The sequence below is a fragment of the Mobula hypostoma genome, chromosome 2 (genome assembly GCF_963921235.1).
Source record: "Mobula hypostoma chromosome 2, sMobHyp1.1, whole genome shotgun sequence".
Classification (NCBI taxonomy): domain Eukaryota; kingdom Metazoa; phylum Chordata; class Chondrichthyes; order Myliobatiformes; family Myliobatidae; genus Mobula; species Mobula hypostoma.
This window is the reverse complement of record NC_086098.1, coordinates 131,316,982-131,330,810: the sequence shown is the minus strand read 5'-3', so window position 1 is coordinate 131,330,810 and position 13,829 is coordinate 131,316,982. Positions and strand designations below refer to the sequence as shown.

At 39.1% G+C, this 13,829-nt stretch overlaps 1 protein-coding gene across 5 annotated transcripts in view; it reads right to left on the bottom strand.

The window, feature by feature from the left end:
* The window catches only part of babam2 (BRISC and BRCA1 A complex member 2), a 214,277-nt gene that overhangs the window by 61,800 nt on the left and 138,648 nt on the right, over positions 1–13,829 (bottom strand). The window lies entirely within an intron of this gene.

Below are 13,829 nucleotides of genomic sequence, written 5' to 3'. Positions count from 1 at the left end.
GGCTGGTTGCTTTCCTGACCACAGTAAATTGCCCTTAGTGTGAAGATGAGAGGTAAAGTATGAGGGGAATCGATGGGAATGTGGGAGAATAAAAGGGCATGTTTTTGGTGGGCTAAAGAAGCTCCTTTCACGCTGTATCTCTCTCTGTGAGATTCATCTGGTTTGTAGCTAAAAGTGGGCCACCAGAATAGAAAATCCGTAAGTTAATGCAAAACATTTTTTTAATAAATGGATAGGGAAACAATAATATAAAGCTGAGTTCAAACTACAATTACAATTCAACATTCAAATTTTAAAGGAGCAGGTTTTTACCTAAATTTCTTAGTTTATTTTGGTAAAAGTTTAAAACAGGCTGTGGTGAACAAAAGAGAAAAGCATGAAAGTAAAGCAAAGAATAGCTGGAGGGGAAAATGTAAGCAGAACAAAAAATTATGAATAAATCACTTCAATAAACATGAACACCACAAAAGAAACATACTCTGAGATGGAATAAATTTAGGATCTGGATTGAAGTTTTGAAGACATTTGCTTACATCTCCAAAACCACTATATTTAATTATTCTAACATTAGGACAATAATTATGAAGAAAGAAAAATTATTTCTATCTGAAATTTAAACTCAGCACTAGGGAGGAGTCCTGCCCTCATTCCATTTTGTAAAGCACTGGCCATGGGTTGCAAAAACTAATGACAACCATAACACTATACACAAGTGAAAACCACAACTATGCCAAGTAAAAAACGTCAACCCATGAACTGCATTAAGTGCGGATTAAAAACAGAACCTTCTGGGAATACTTAGCAGCTTAAGCAACTCCTGTAGACAGAGAACAGTTAAAATTCCTGATCAATAATCCTTCATGAGAACCATACCATTCTGGTAAATGTTAACTAGTGGCTCTCTCTATATTCGCTGCCTAACTTGCTGAATACTTTCAGCAGCTGCTGTCTTCATTTCTTTTACATAATAACTGCAGAACTGGTTCAACTGTTATTCTTTGTTCTATGGGTGGGGGAATGACAGCAAGCCATTGCACAAATTGCCTAGTGCAGCACTATAAGACAAACTGACCTCAGTCAAATGGTTACATTTCATGTCACAATTGCTTTTTTAAAAGTTCTCTGTTTTGCAAAGGCATTTCTATTTAGGGCATCGGATTGTGCATGCTTTATAACAAGAATATAAATGAAAAATTACAGTAGTGAACCTCTTCTGATCCAATCACACTTTCACTATTGGCAAGCCAAGAAAGACAAACTGATGAATTAAGAAAGAAACTCAGCAACCGTTGTAAATAACTCTGATTCATGGGGTCACAAGTGATACTATCAGAGATAATGTGCTGGATATCTTTGTATTGTAATGTTTGGTGAGCAATCAGATTTGTAGAGAAATTTTGCAAATTAAGGTTTTTAATATAATTTGTGTTATGGAATCAGAACATGGAAGAGTTAAACTTCAGGCAAGAAAAACATTAATCAAATTTAAAACTCAATTATTTCATTGCAGTGAACACACCCCTCTTTGTAACACAGAATCACAACTGCTCGGTGCCTAATACATCAGTCCTGCTTAGATGACATTTCCATGGTTATGCAACTATTGCCAAACAGAACAGTACACGACCCTTTCCCCAACAATACTCCAGAATATTTGGCAAACTCCACTAATTGTCCTACATAGATTATACATTAGCACATTACTGTCAAAGTTTATGTAACAGAGGTAGTTAGTTATCCGCTTTTACACGATTCATTTTTCCAGCTTTAAATATTTTCTGCTGGCATTTAAACAAATTCAGGATACCAGCAATTCAATCCATTCAGTATTAAGTGTTCCTTTATTAGCATCTGACAGCAATCTAGAATTAGCTTGTGATATACTAGTCTGGTCAGATAAAATTCATGTCGAATACAACAGAAACTTCATCACATTGTTTATCTTTACTTTACTAGAGGTATTAAATAAATATATATACTATAAACAAGAGGTTGCATATGACTCTTCTTGTTTTAAGTGGAATATTTTGAGAGTTGGTTAAGCAGAGGCAATTAAAAGACTGTGCACTAGAAAGCAATTGTTTAGTAGGCAACAAAGATGTGACACACTTGGGGAACTTTTCAGCTTTTCCCATTAATCCTGCTGAATTAAATCTGAACATTTAGTTTTGGGTTTCCCTTGAGAGGTTACTGTAACATTTGTCCATCTCTGCCTTGAAGAATGCAAGCCTGTGAATTTTAACAAATAATGATGCAAATTTGATTGCAAGCATGTTTAATGAAACTTCTAATAAAGCTCTCATGGTAGAACCACAATAGGTAAACAGAAGCAATTTCCACCATCTTAGTATCACCGTGTTCAAATTTGTCTATGCATCCATAAGAAAACTTATGAACGACCCACAAAAAACAAGTCAACAGACAAAAGGAGCTATACCTTTGAGATACTTAAAATGCATAAATCACATCTGCAATTTGCTGGGAAATCCATTGGTGAGACATCCACGCAATGATAACTGTAAATTATTCCATATTTTTGGAGGGATCTCATCCCTGTAACTATCCAAACATTAAGACTTCTTCTGCGAGGTAACTTGCACCACCTTTAAGTCATTGTTGGAAAGTTATATTGCCTGTTCAAATATGTATCTTTCCATCCAGTTTACCTCAATGAATAGTTTGAATAGTGAATTACTGCTGGATTTGAGAGGTACATATTGAAAAATGCTAAAATTATCGTTTACCACTGTGTGTGGAACTTGTTAGGTTATGCAAAGTTAATGTGAGCATCTTTTTAAATCAAACTGCTTAGATGCACAAAGTATTGCATATGCTTTACATTAAAAAGCATTTGCCAACAATAAACCTGGAGAAGCTGGTGCAGCACAATCTTAACATGGGTTTTCATGGTGAACAAACTTTATTTCACAGGATATTGAGGCAAAGAAGAACCTGCAGACATGGAAGCTCAATATGTTATTAACCTTAAATTTAACAAACGCAAGTGCTGATAAATACAGAAACAGTGACAGAAAGTGCTGGAAATTGTATGAAGTCATAAGTCTAAGGTGGAAAAGGGTACACTTAAAATTAAAGGAAATGTGAGAGGCAAGTTGTCGTATTATTTTACACAGAAAGATAGGTGCCTGGAACGTGCTACTAGGGTCATGGGTGGAAACAGTGGTGTTTACAGGCACTTTGATAGGCACATGAAAATGTAGAGAATGGATCATATGCTGTCAGATAGGATTAGTATAATTTGGTATCAAGGTTGGAATAGATATCATAGACCAAAGAGCCCTTTCATCAGAGTTAGGTAACTGATCTGAACTTTACTCTCTTCACAGATGCTGCCTGTCTTGGTGTGTATTTCCATAACTTTATCTAAATATCCTCATTAACATACTCCATTAAAAAAAATTTAAAAAATATACTCAAGACTTTAAAAAAATGTCTGGCCAAAATTTGAAAACATGGAAGTACAAGAACAATGTTAAAATACAAAGTTTTTCAAATACCACTTGCTTCATATAAAAATTCAGACACAATTCAACCCTAGCTACTAATAAATGTTTTGTCTAATTGGTACAAGGTACAATATTTAAGAAAGCAAAAACCCATTATTATTGGATCTTTATTGAAAAAAACATCAGGTCCAGCAAGACAGAAGGTTGCTCAAGACAGAAGGTTGCTTGTTTAAGCTCCAATGCAAAGTCAAAGTCAAACTTAAAATATTGATTGGTTTTCCAGTGAATTGTCAGGACTGCGCTGTCAGAGGTCTTGCGTCTTATACTAAACTCTCTGAGATAGGGGTAAAACAACTCACGACATGAATTCTTGAGAGAAGAAAAGCTTGCACTAATGCCTAACAAATGGTATTCTCAAATGATCATCACTGAAACAGGTTTACCCAGAGACTACATTAGAAAACATTTGCACTTCTCTTATGTTAAAAGTACACATAAAAGTGCATTGTCTTGTAAGTGTACTTATTTTCAGTTGTATTCCCATCTAACGAGAAATTGAAACACAGAGCCTTTATTATTCACCCAAACAGAGGAGTCATTTCCCTGTTGTCGATGCACTTGATAAGTTTCTCAGCAAAAGACTGCAACCAACCACCTTTGTTATTTACTTGCAGGTAGAACATTGGGAACTATAATTGGTTTCAAGTAGTGCCTGCTGCAACATATTTTAATTAACATTCCCAAAGCGATTTCCATGTCTCCCTTGAATGGACAAGCAAAGATGGTAAAAGCACAGTGCCTTTGCATTTGATGCTGGGATCTGTGCGGGAGGTGACTGCAGTTGAGGTCACCACTGTGGTTGAGGTTCCGACTGGGCAGCTCCAAAGCTGAGGGAACCTCATCTTATTTGACAGTGCCTTTCGACCCTCCTCTTCTCATCTGCTCTCAACTTCCTACCAGGTCTGTGTTTCCTCTCTATTACCTGCCATACCCAATTTTCACTTATTTCCATGGCAATCACAAGAGGTTGCCATGGAAAACTCACTTTGACAGCACTGACCCATTTCCCAGCAGGGAGTCCGTGAAAGTGGCAGCAGCTGTGAACTCAGCAAGCAGTTGCCATCTGTGGATGTGCAAATCTGATTCTGACACTTTTAAATGAAAAAAAGACACAATCAATATTTTTTGAAGACAGGACTCCCAGTTTAACAATTACTTGCCCATAATGACTTCATCAACAAAAATGAGTCCACATATCACATGAATATGGGCAGCTTCTCAGCTTCATGATTGCAGAGAGGGAAATGTGCAGTTGATGTCAAATGAAGATCAGGCCACACAACTTCCTTTACAAAAATTTTGTGAACTATGAATATCGGTCATCCTTGCAAAGTAGGCAGTGAGGTTGAATCATATCCTGCAAAAGCTTTGCTGCCTTGGTCAATTTACAGAGGACCTTAAGATCCCAATTTAGATCCTACAACACTTCAAAGATTGCTTGGTTCTGCTCCTATATCCCATTAAGATGAAAGCAAATTGTAAACTTTCAGAAATGCAAAGACATAAAGGAGGATGGGAAAGTTGCTGAAGTAACACAATTGACACTGGAAATTTCATTCCAGTGTTTTGAATCACCTCCAATGATTTGCAAATATTCTGGCTAAAACCTAAGCTTGAAAAGCTGCAAATCCAAGTTCAATAACTTCAATCTTCAAAAAAGGTACCATCAAATCATTGAAATGTATGATTAGAATATAATATAAAAGAGTGTCTGAGCTAATCAAAGTGGTTATAGGAATGGAATTTGTGTTCAATCATATTATTTAATTTCTAAGAAAGTGATAGGACTAACAGATGGGGGAGAAATAATTATAAACATTCAATGTAATTTTTTGAACACACTGCATGATTGAATAAACATGCGAATTCAGCTGTGAAACATGTGACCTTTTCAGTAGGCATGGTATGCAATGTGAGTATGAATCGCATGTCTCCGTGCACCTGATATTGCTGCATAATAGATGGGGGTAAAAAACTGAGCTTATAATTGATGAAAATCACACATCCAACTGGAAAATATATACCATACCAATATCTGGATAGCTACAAAGCACTGAGGAAGCAAGCCCTAATGGAAGGAAGCAAGTCATCTTGAACACTCATCTTGGCAAACCAATATACTGTTGTTGGAGAATTCAGACAAGGATAAGGGATGAGTTTTCAGTGGACTAAATCTCCCAGGCTTTTACAGGTGAGGCTTTCTATTTTATTTCAGAAAGGGGCCTGACAACTCAGATCCTGTCCCTGAGTTTCCAGTTTTGCCACCTTGGTATCTTATTGAGAGCTGGAGTGGAAGGGTGGATATCTTGTTCTCCATTCTGTTAACTTTAACATTAGGCTCCTCAAGACCTTTCACTACAACTGATTCCTGTTAAGAAATGGTGCTTTAAAAGATCCAACACCAATACAATATTGTGCAGGTATCCAATATGTAGCTTTCTTTACACAAATAATTGCATGGGTTTTGTGTTTGTCATAAATTTCACCTGGGGCTTAGAGAGTCTCTATCACAATGTTACGATTTTACAATCTTAAAATCTTTCAAGCATTTTAGTTTTATACTAGACAACAGGGTGACCCGTTGGGGTACCCTTTGAGAGAAGGGTAGTGCAGTCTGATGTGACCAGAACGAACATTAAATTTTCCTGAATGCTATTGCTATCTCTTTGATTTGGAAATTAAAGAAAAAAAAACTCAGCTTATTAAAGAAGAAAGATGCATAGCAAAACAAGTATGCGACCAGAATAAACATTAAGTATCCATGAAGTAAATTTGAAGGAATCCGGCTTGCTGGGTTGGGTCTGGAATTAAATATCCGATGTAATGATGGATTTGGCCTTGAATAATCACAGAAGGATTTCATCCATTCCTAGTTGGAATGACTGCTTTGGCACCAAAGGTTGTCATTTGGAAGAGGCAATTGTATTGTATGATGTTCTTCCTGAACTTGTTTGCAACGGGTTCATCATTGCCTATCCTGACCTGTCCCTTCATACAGCAGAAATGTGCGGTTTCTCCAGTGAATAGGAAGGCACGACAGTGAGGGCATACTCTGGTCATCGAACCAACATCAGCAGAAATGTGATGGCATGCGAGTCGTGCATTTTGCCTTGCTCTTTCTCTGTCGAGGTATTGTTGTCGAAAACGGCCATTGTCGTCTTCAGCAACTCTCGCAATAATTACTCTGTGCCACATATTCTCGAGCTGATCTTTCCATTTCTTCTCTGTCTCTTCCTCTCTTCTACCATTTGTTCTTTCTCTCTGATCCTGGAGTCATGCGGCCCTGGCCTGATTGGATTCTTGTTCTCTCCTCAGTCTGTGCATATTATTGTCATTTTGGAGACGTGCATGCCTATCCTCCTCTGTCTCGTCTTCTCTCATCTTTTTTGTCCTGACTCTTTGATCCTGGAGTCGTGCGGCCCTAGCCTCATCTGATTGTTGTTCTCTCCCTCTTCTTGCCGCTTCCCGACGATGTTTGGCGCCATCTCTTGATCATAATGCCCCCTTCTCTTTCCACGCGGCATAATTAGGCTATGCATATATTTTTACCCTAATGCTTGATAGAAGATAGGAAGCAGTAACACCAAAGCCTCTAAGCTGCTGAGGCTGGCCATGCGCATGCGTCGTGGTGCGGCATCGCGGTCTCCATGTAAGGGTAAAGCAGCTCTGTGAGCATTGTGAGGCGCTGCTGAGGCTGGTCGTGCGCATGTGTCGGGCTGTGGCACCCCGATTTCCATGATGGCTGATCGGGTCTTGGGTGAAAGGCAGCCTGTTGATTTTTGGCGAATAAGCAATTTTATATGAATATATAACCCTGAACTTTGCCTGCATTCTGTAAGTTAGCGCATTTTAATCCGATTTAACCAAAAAAAGTGCCGCTCTAATGCACCGTTTGCGCTAATTGGAGGTCACAAACAGACAGACAGAGCATGAGAGTTCTAGTAGTATATAGATTTTGATTTAGCCATTTCTAAACCAGTTTTATATTTACTTACACTTCACATCTTTCCTAAGGCTATTGTCTTTCTCGAGGATTCCTTTCTTGGTGAATTAGCAGACGAAGTTTATCTCTTCAATGAATGAATAGAAGCCATTCAAACGTAAAAACAAACTTTGACCTTATTTAAAAACATAAACACGAGGAATTCTGCAGATACTGGAAATTCAAGCAACACACATCGAAGTTGCTGGTGAACGCAGCAGACCAGGTAGCATCTCTAGGAAGAGGTACAGTCGACGTTTCAGGCCGAGACCCTTCGTCAGGACTAACGACCTCAAAATGACCTTATTTACAGCTTTATCTTCATGGTGAACTTATCTGAGACATCCTCCTCCTTTATTCATGGATGGCTTTACAAACTTCTTTTGTCTCCTTTTCAGTTCCAACCTGAAATGTTGATTATCGTTTCTCTTAACATAGGTGCAGCCTGACTTGCTGATTATTTCCTGCAATTTCTGTTTTCTAAAGTATACAGTTTTGGTTTTGATTTCACAAGTGAGTAAAGGTAAACCAATTACATTTTGAGCCCTCTGAGGGAAAAAAATTCAGGATATCATTAGTTTTCCATAAAACTACAGAACTTTATTCTGACTGTATGGAAAAGAAGACGTTAAAATCACACATTTTCCACCAACTGCAGTACTTATGTAATCCCTGTAAAGTGTACATTTTTTAAAAATACAAAATCTTTCATAAGTGTGAAAATAACAAACAAAATCTTTTTTTGTTAAATTTGTGCCTTTTCACTGTTGCTACTTGAACTAGTTTCCCGCATTTTCCTCTCACAGACACAAAAGTAATTTATTATCTTAACTACAATTAAAAACCAATAAAATTAGAAAAATACTGATTAAGAAGCCAAATAATTGCAGTGATTTGAAGACTTTGACTAACAAAATATTTTTTGAAAAATTTCTTTTTAACAAAATGGCACATGAAAAATCGTGATCCAATGACAGAAACAGAATTCGAAAGAATTTCTCAAAATATCAGTGTTTGTGGTGACTCTTACTCCTACATTCTGACCTACTGGATGACAGTGATGACCTTTTTTTATATAAACATAATGTAAATGAATAAATGGATAAAATGCAACATTGCTTACAAAACTGAACAAATGACCTTGCTATATTTGGTCAAATCACTTTTAAAAAAACATTTCTGATGCTTTTATTGCATCAGTGCAAGTTATTTTATTGATTTAAGTCTATTTTAAGCTCTGTACAGAACACAATGTTTTGATCAATTTCAATCTCTACTGAAGGAATAAAAGCACGATGCACATTTATTTCTGATAAGGGAAGTGAGCTGCCCTCCTGACCTTCCCAGAATACAGTGATCTACCATACTAATTCATATTCCATATTTTTGGGAATGTTAAGGAATACAGAAGATGATGATGGCCACGTGTATTTTTTTAGTTCATTTAACCACCATTTTCGTTCTCAAAATTCACTGCAGCAAAGAAAGTAACAAGTCACTTCAATAATCATTTCTAGACATTTTTGAAGCAGTTTGTAAAAATCATTGGGAGGAAAGAGTTAAAACTCAGGCACAATTCAGTGAATCAGATGGATGCAGAAACCAATGAAATAATCAGGCAAGACCTACAAATGTATTTTCACATTGTTTTTCACGGCTTGGTTCCCCATCATCCATGATTGATACAATTCCACCACTGTCAAGTAAGACTTCAAAAAACAAACCAATAACTGTTTCACATACACAACAGACACTACAGTATGGTTTACCTATAAACTTAATAGAACCAAGGTGTTAGAGCATGTTTTGTTTAGAAACTGCAAACCCACTCCTTATTCCAAATGACTCTTCCTTTTCCTCACACTAAGACATTTTCTCCATTGACTTTAGTAAGTTGTAATCTATCCTCTAGGTTGAACACAAATAATAATAGTTTGATGTTGCGGTATTCACCAAGTTTGGCAATTAGCTTGTAGACATTTCATCACCAGTCGAGGTGACATTCTCAATGCTCACTGAGGATGTCACCTCAACTGGTGATGAAATGTCTGCAAGCTAATTGCCAAGCTCGGCAAACACTGCAACATCAAACAGCTCAACCTGAGTTACCAATATTCAACACCATTCTGTATAACAGTATTTTACTTATTTATAACATAATGTAAAATACTAATAACCTACTGAGTACCTGGCAGAGTGGCATTACTCAAAAAAACTGATTGTGATTTTTCTAATGGCATAAAATGGCAACTATTCAAAGGACAAAATTCTGAACAGGAAAGAAGGAACTGCCCTTAATATGTTCTCTATTTGAAATGATTTGATAAATGCTAATAATCATTAACTAAGGTAAATGTTCAAACCATCTGATCAGAATTACCCTGATCTCATTACATTTTGCAACTGAGGAGTGCTTAATACAGCACGGTCATTTGTATTCTATACGTGTTTATCAAGATTTTAAACAGTTGTCCTCAATACCATATTTGGTAAAATCATGGAGGATATGCAACTTAACATAAGATAACTTTGCACCTCATTAAAGAGTTGTTTTTATAAACAAAAACTGTTCCACACTTCTATCAACATCTCTATGTAGAAACATTTGACCAAGAGAAATAATCGCTATTTATTTTTCTTGCCCACAATAGGTGAAAACAGAAATCATCTCTTAACCCAAGGGAAGATTGAGAATTATTGTTGGAGTGTTTCCAGTGCTATAACCTACTTCTTTTAAAACCTTACATGTACGTAAATAATATGGTCCTAGGGATTCTACATTCTTCAAGTCAAAATTTGTTTTCCTGATCATATCTTGCTTATATTACCATCATGATTTGATAATTTTTTTGTGGATATCTAACAGACAGTGTCTTCCTCCGCTACAAATAATACCAGAAAGTAGAATATACACATGGTTTCCTTATTTTCACTTACAGGATCACTTTACCAATTATCAAAGGATATACTTTGACGACGCCAAGTTTTATCATTTTCACATCTTAATGATAAAATGTTGCATTTTATATTTCCTGTAGTTTCCCCCCGCCCCCAACTTTCACCTTTCTATTTCCTGCTTTGGTCATATTTTCCCTCTTGTTCCCAATCACCAGAATGTCATAACTTTTGCTTTAATATGTTTTACATTGTCATGATTAAAACCATAGTGAATATTCTCAAAGTATGAACAAATTGAAGATGCCTTAAGTATTATGAATATGCAAGGTACCTATCTGACTATATATGATAAATAATTGTTTAGATTTTCTTGCTGTTTGTTTCCCTGATGCCACATATCAGGTGAATGGGGATGAGAGGGATAATAAATCAGCCATGATGGAATGGCAGAGCAGAATTGATTAGTCAAATGGCTTAATTCTACTCCAATGTCTAAAGGTCTTCTGGTATCAGAAGAAGCACTTTTTACAGTATATTTTCTGACATCACACTTTTCTTGTCAGATAATGAACAAAAGTAAGCAGAGTTCCAAATGAAGATAAAACTACAATACTCGGTGCAAACTTTGCACCTGTTGTTTGTTCTCTATATTACAACAATATTCCCATGCCCTTTGCAGCTTCAAACATTTGTTCAACAATATTGCAAACATTTACATTCTAAAGTTTGCTGTGCTTCTCCAGATTATTTTCCTCTGACTTGACGACCCAAAATTTAAAATTCCATTTCCGCCTAATGCCCCACCTAGATCATTCTGCACCTCACATCAAAGTTGCTGGTGAACGCAGCAGGCCAGGCAGCATCTGTAGGAAGAAGTGCAGTCAACGTTTCAGGCTGAGACCCTTCGTCAGGACTAACTGAAGGAAGAGTGAGTAAGGGATTTGAAAGTTGGAGGGGGAGGGGGAGATCCAAAATGATAGGAGAAGACAGGAGGGGGAGGGATGGAGCCAAGAGCTGGACAGGTGATTGGCAAAAGGGGATACGTGAGGATCATGGGACAGGAGGCCCAGGGAGAAGGAAAAGGGGGAGGGGAGGAAAAAAACCCAGAGGATGGGCAGGGGGTATAGTGAGAGAGACAGATGGAGAAAAGGGAGAGAGAGAGAAGAATGTGTGTGTATAAATAACGGATGGAGTACAAGGGGGAGGAAGGGCATTAGCAGAAGTTAGAGAAGTCAATGTTCATGCCATCAGCTTGGAGGCTACCCAGACGGGATATAAGGTGTTGTTCCTCCAACCTGAGTGTGGCTTCATCTTTACAGTAGAGGAGGCCGTGGATAGACATATTAGAATGGGAATGGAACATGGAATTAAAATGTGTGGCCACTGGGAGATCCTGCTTCCTCTGGCGGACAGAGCGTAGGTGTTCAGCAAAACTATCTCCCAGTCTGTGTCGGGTCTCGCCAATATATAGAAGGCCACATCGGAAGCACCGGACGCAGTATATCACCCCAGCCGACTCACAGGTGAAGTGTCGCCTCACCTGGAAGGACTGTCTGGGGCCCTGAATGGTGGCAAGGGAGGAAGTGTAAGATCATGTGTAGCACTTGTTCCGCTTACAAGGATAAGTGCCAGGAGGGAGATCAGTGGGGAGGGATGGGGGGGACGAATGGACAAGGGAGTCGCATAGGGAGCGATCCCTGCGGAAAGCAGAGGGGGGGGAGGGAAAGATGTGCTTAGTGTTGGGATCCCGTTGGAGGTGGCGGAAGTTACGGAGAATAATATGTTGGACCCGGAGGCTGGTGGGGTGGTAGGTGAGGACCAGGGGAACCCTATTCCTAGTGGGGTGGCGGGAGGATGGAGTGAGAGCAGATGTACGTGAAATGGAGGAGATGCGTTTAAGAGCAGAGTTGATAGTGGAGGAAGGGAAGCCCCTTTCTTTAAAAAAGGACATCTCCCTCGTCCTAGAATGAAAAGCCTCATCCTGAGAGCAGATGCGGCGGAGACAGAGGAATTATGAGAAGGGGATGGCATTTTTGCAAGAGACAGGGTGAGAAGAGGAGAGGAATAGTCCAGATAGCTGTGAGAGTCAGTAGGCTTATAGTAGACATCAGTGGATAAGCTGTCTCCAGAGACAGAGACAGAAAGATCTAGAACGGGGAGGGAGGTGTCAGAAATGGACCAGGTAAACTTGAGGGCAGGGTGAAAGTTGGAGGCAAAGTTAATAAAGTCAACGAGCTCTGCATGCGTGCAGGAAGCAGCGCCAATGCAGTCATCGATGTAGCGAAGGAAAAGTGGGGGGCAGATACCAGAATAGGCATGGAACATAGATTGTTCCACAAAGCCAAAAGAAAGGCAGGCATAGCTAGGACCCATACGGGTGCCCATAGCTACACCTTTAGTTTGGAGGAAGTGGGAGGAGCCAAAGGTAAATTATTAAGAGTAAGGACTAATTCCGCTAGACTGAGCAGAGTGGTGGTAGAGGGGAACTGATTAGGTCTGGAATCTAAAAAGAAGCGTAGAGCTTTGAGAACTTCCTGATGGGGGATGGAAGTATATAGGGACTGGACACCTACGCTCTGTCCGCCAGAGAAAGCAGGATCTCCCAGTGGCCACACATTTTAATTCCACATCCCATTCCCATTCTGACATGTCTATCCACGGCCTCCTCTACTGTAAAGATGAAGCCACACTCAGGTTGGAGGAACAACACCTTATATTCCGTCTGGGTAGCCTCCAACCTGATGGCATGAACATCGACTTCTCTAACTTCCGCTAATGCCCCACCTCCCCCTCGTACCCCATGTGTTACTTATTTTTATACACACATTCTTTCTCTCACTCTCCTTTTTCTCCCTCTGTCCCTCTGAATATACCCCTTGCCCATCCTCTGGGTCCCGCCCCCCCCTTGTCTTTCTTCCCAGACCACCTGTCCCATGATCCTCTCGTATCCCTTTTGCCAATCACCTGTCCAGCTCTTGGCTCCATCCCTCCCCCTCCTGTCTTCTCCTATCATTTTGGATCTCCCCCTCCCCCCTCCAACTTTCAAATCCCTTACTCACTCTTCCTTCAGTTAGTCCTGACGAAGGGTCTCGGCCTGAAACGTCGACTGCACCTCTTCCTAGAGATGCTGCCTGGCCTGCTGTGTTCACCAGCAACTTTGATGTGTGTTGCTTGAATTTCCAGCATCTGCAGAATTCCTGTTGTTTTCATTCTGCACCTGCTAGTCTTTGCTCTTGATGGTCTAATCGCTTCCCCTAACTTAATATCATATCCAAATTTTGGCTTATCTTTAAAATCTTCTCCAGATCAATTAAATACAATACAAACAAACAAGTATTTAATTTCCATACATCCCTGGGGAGCTGGCTGGTTGCTACTTGCTATTCCGACAGAATGTCAATGACAATCATCCTCACTGTCAT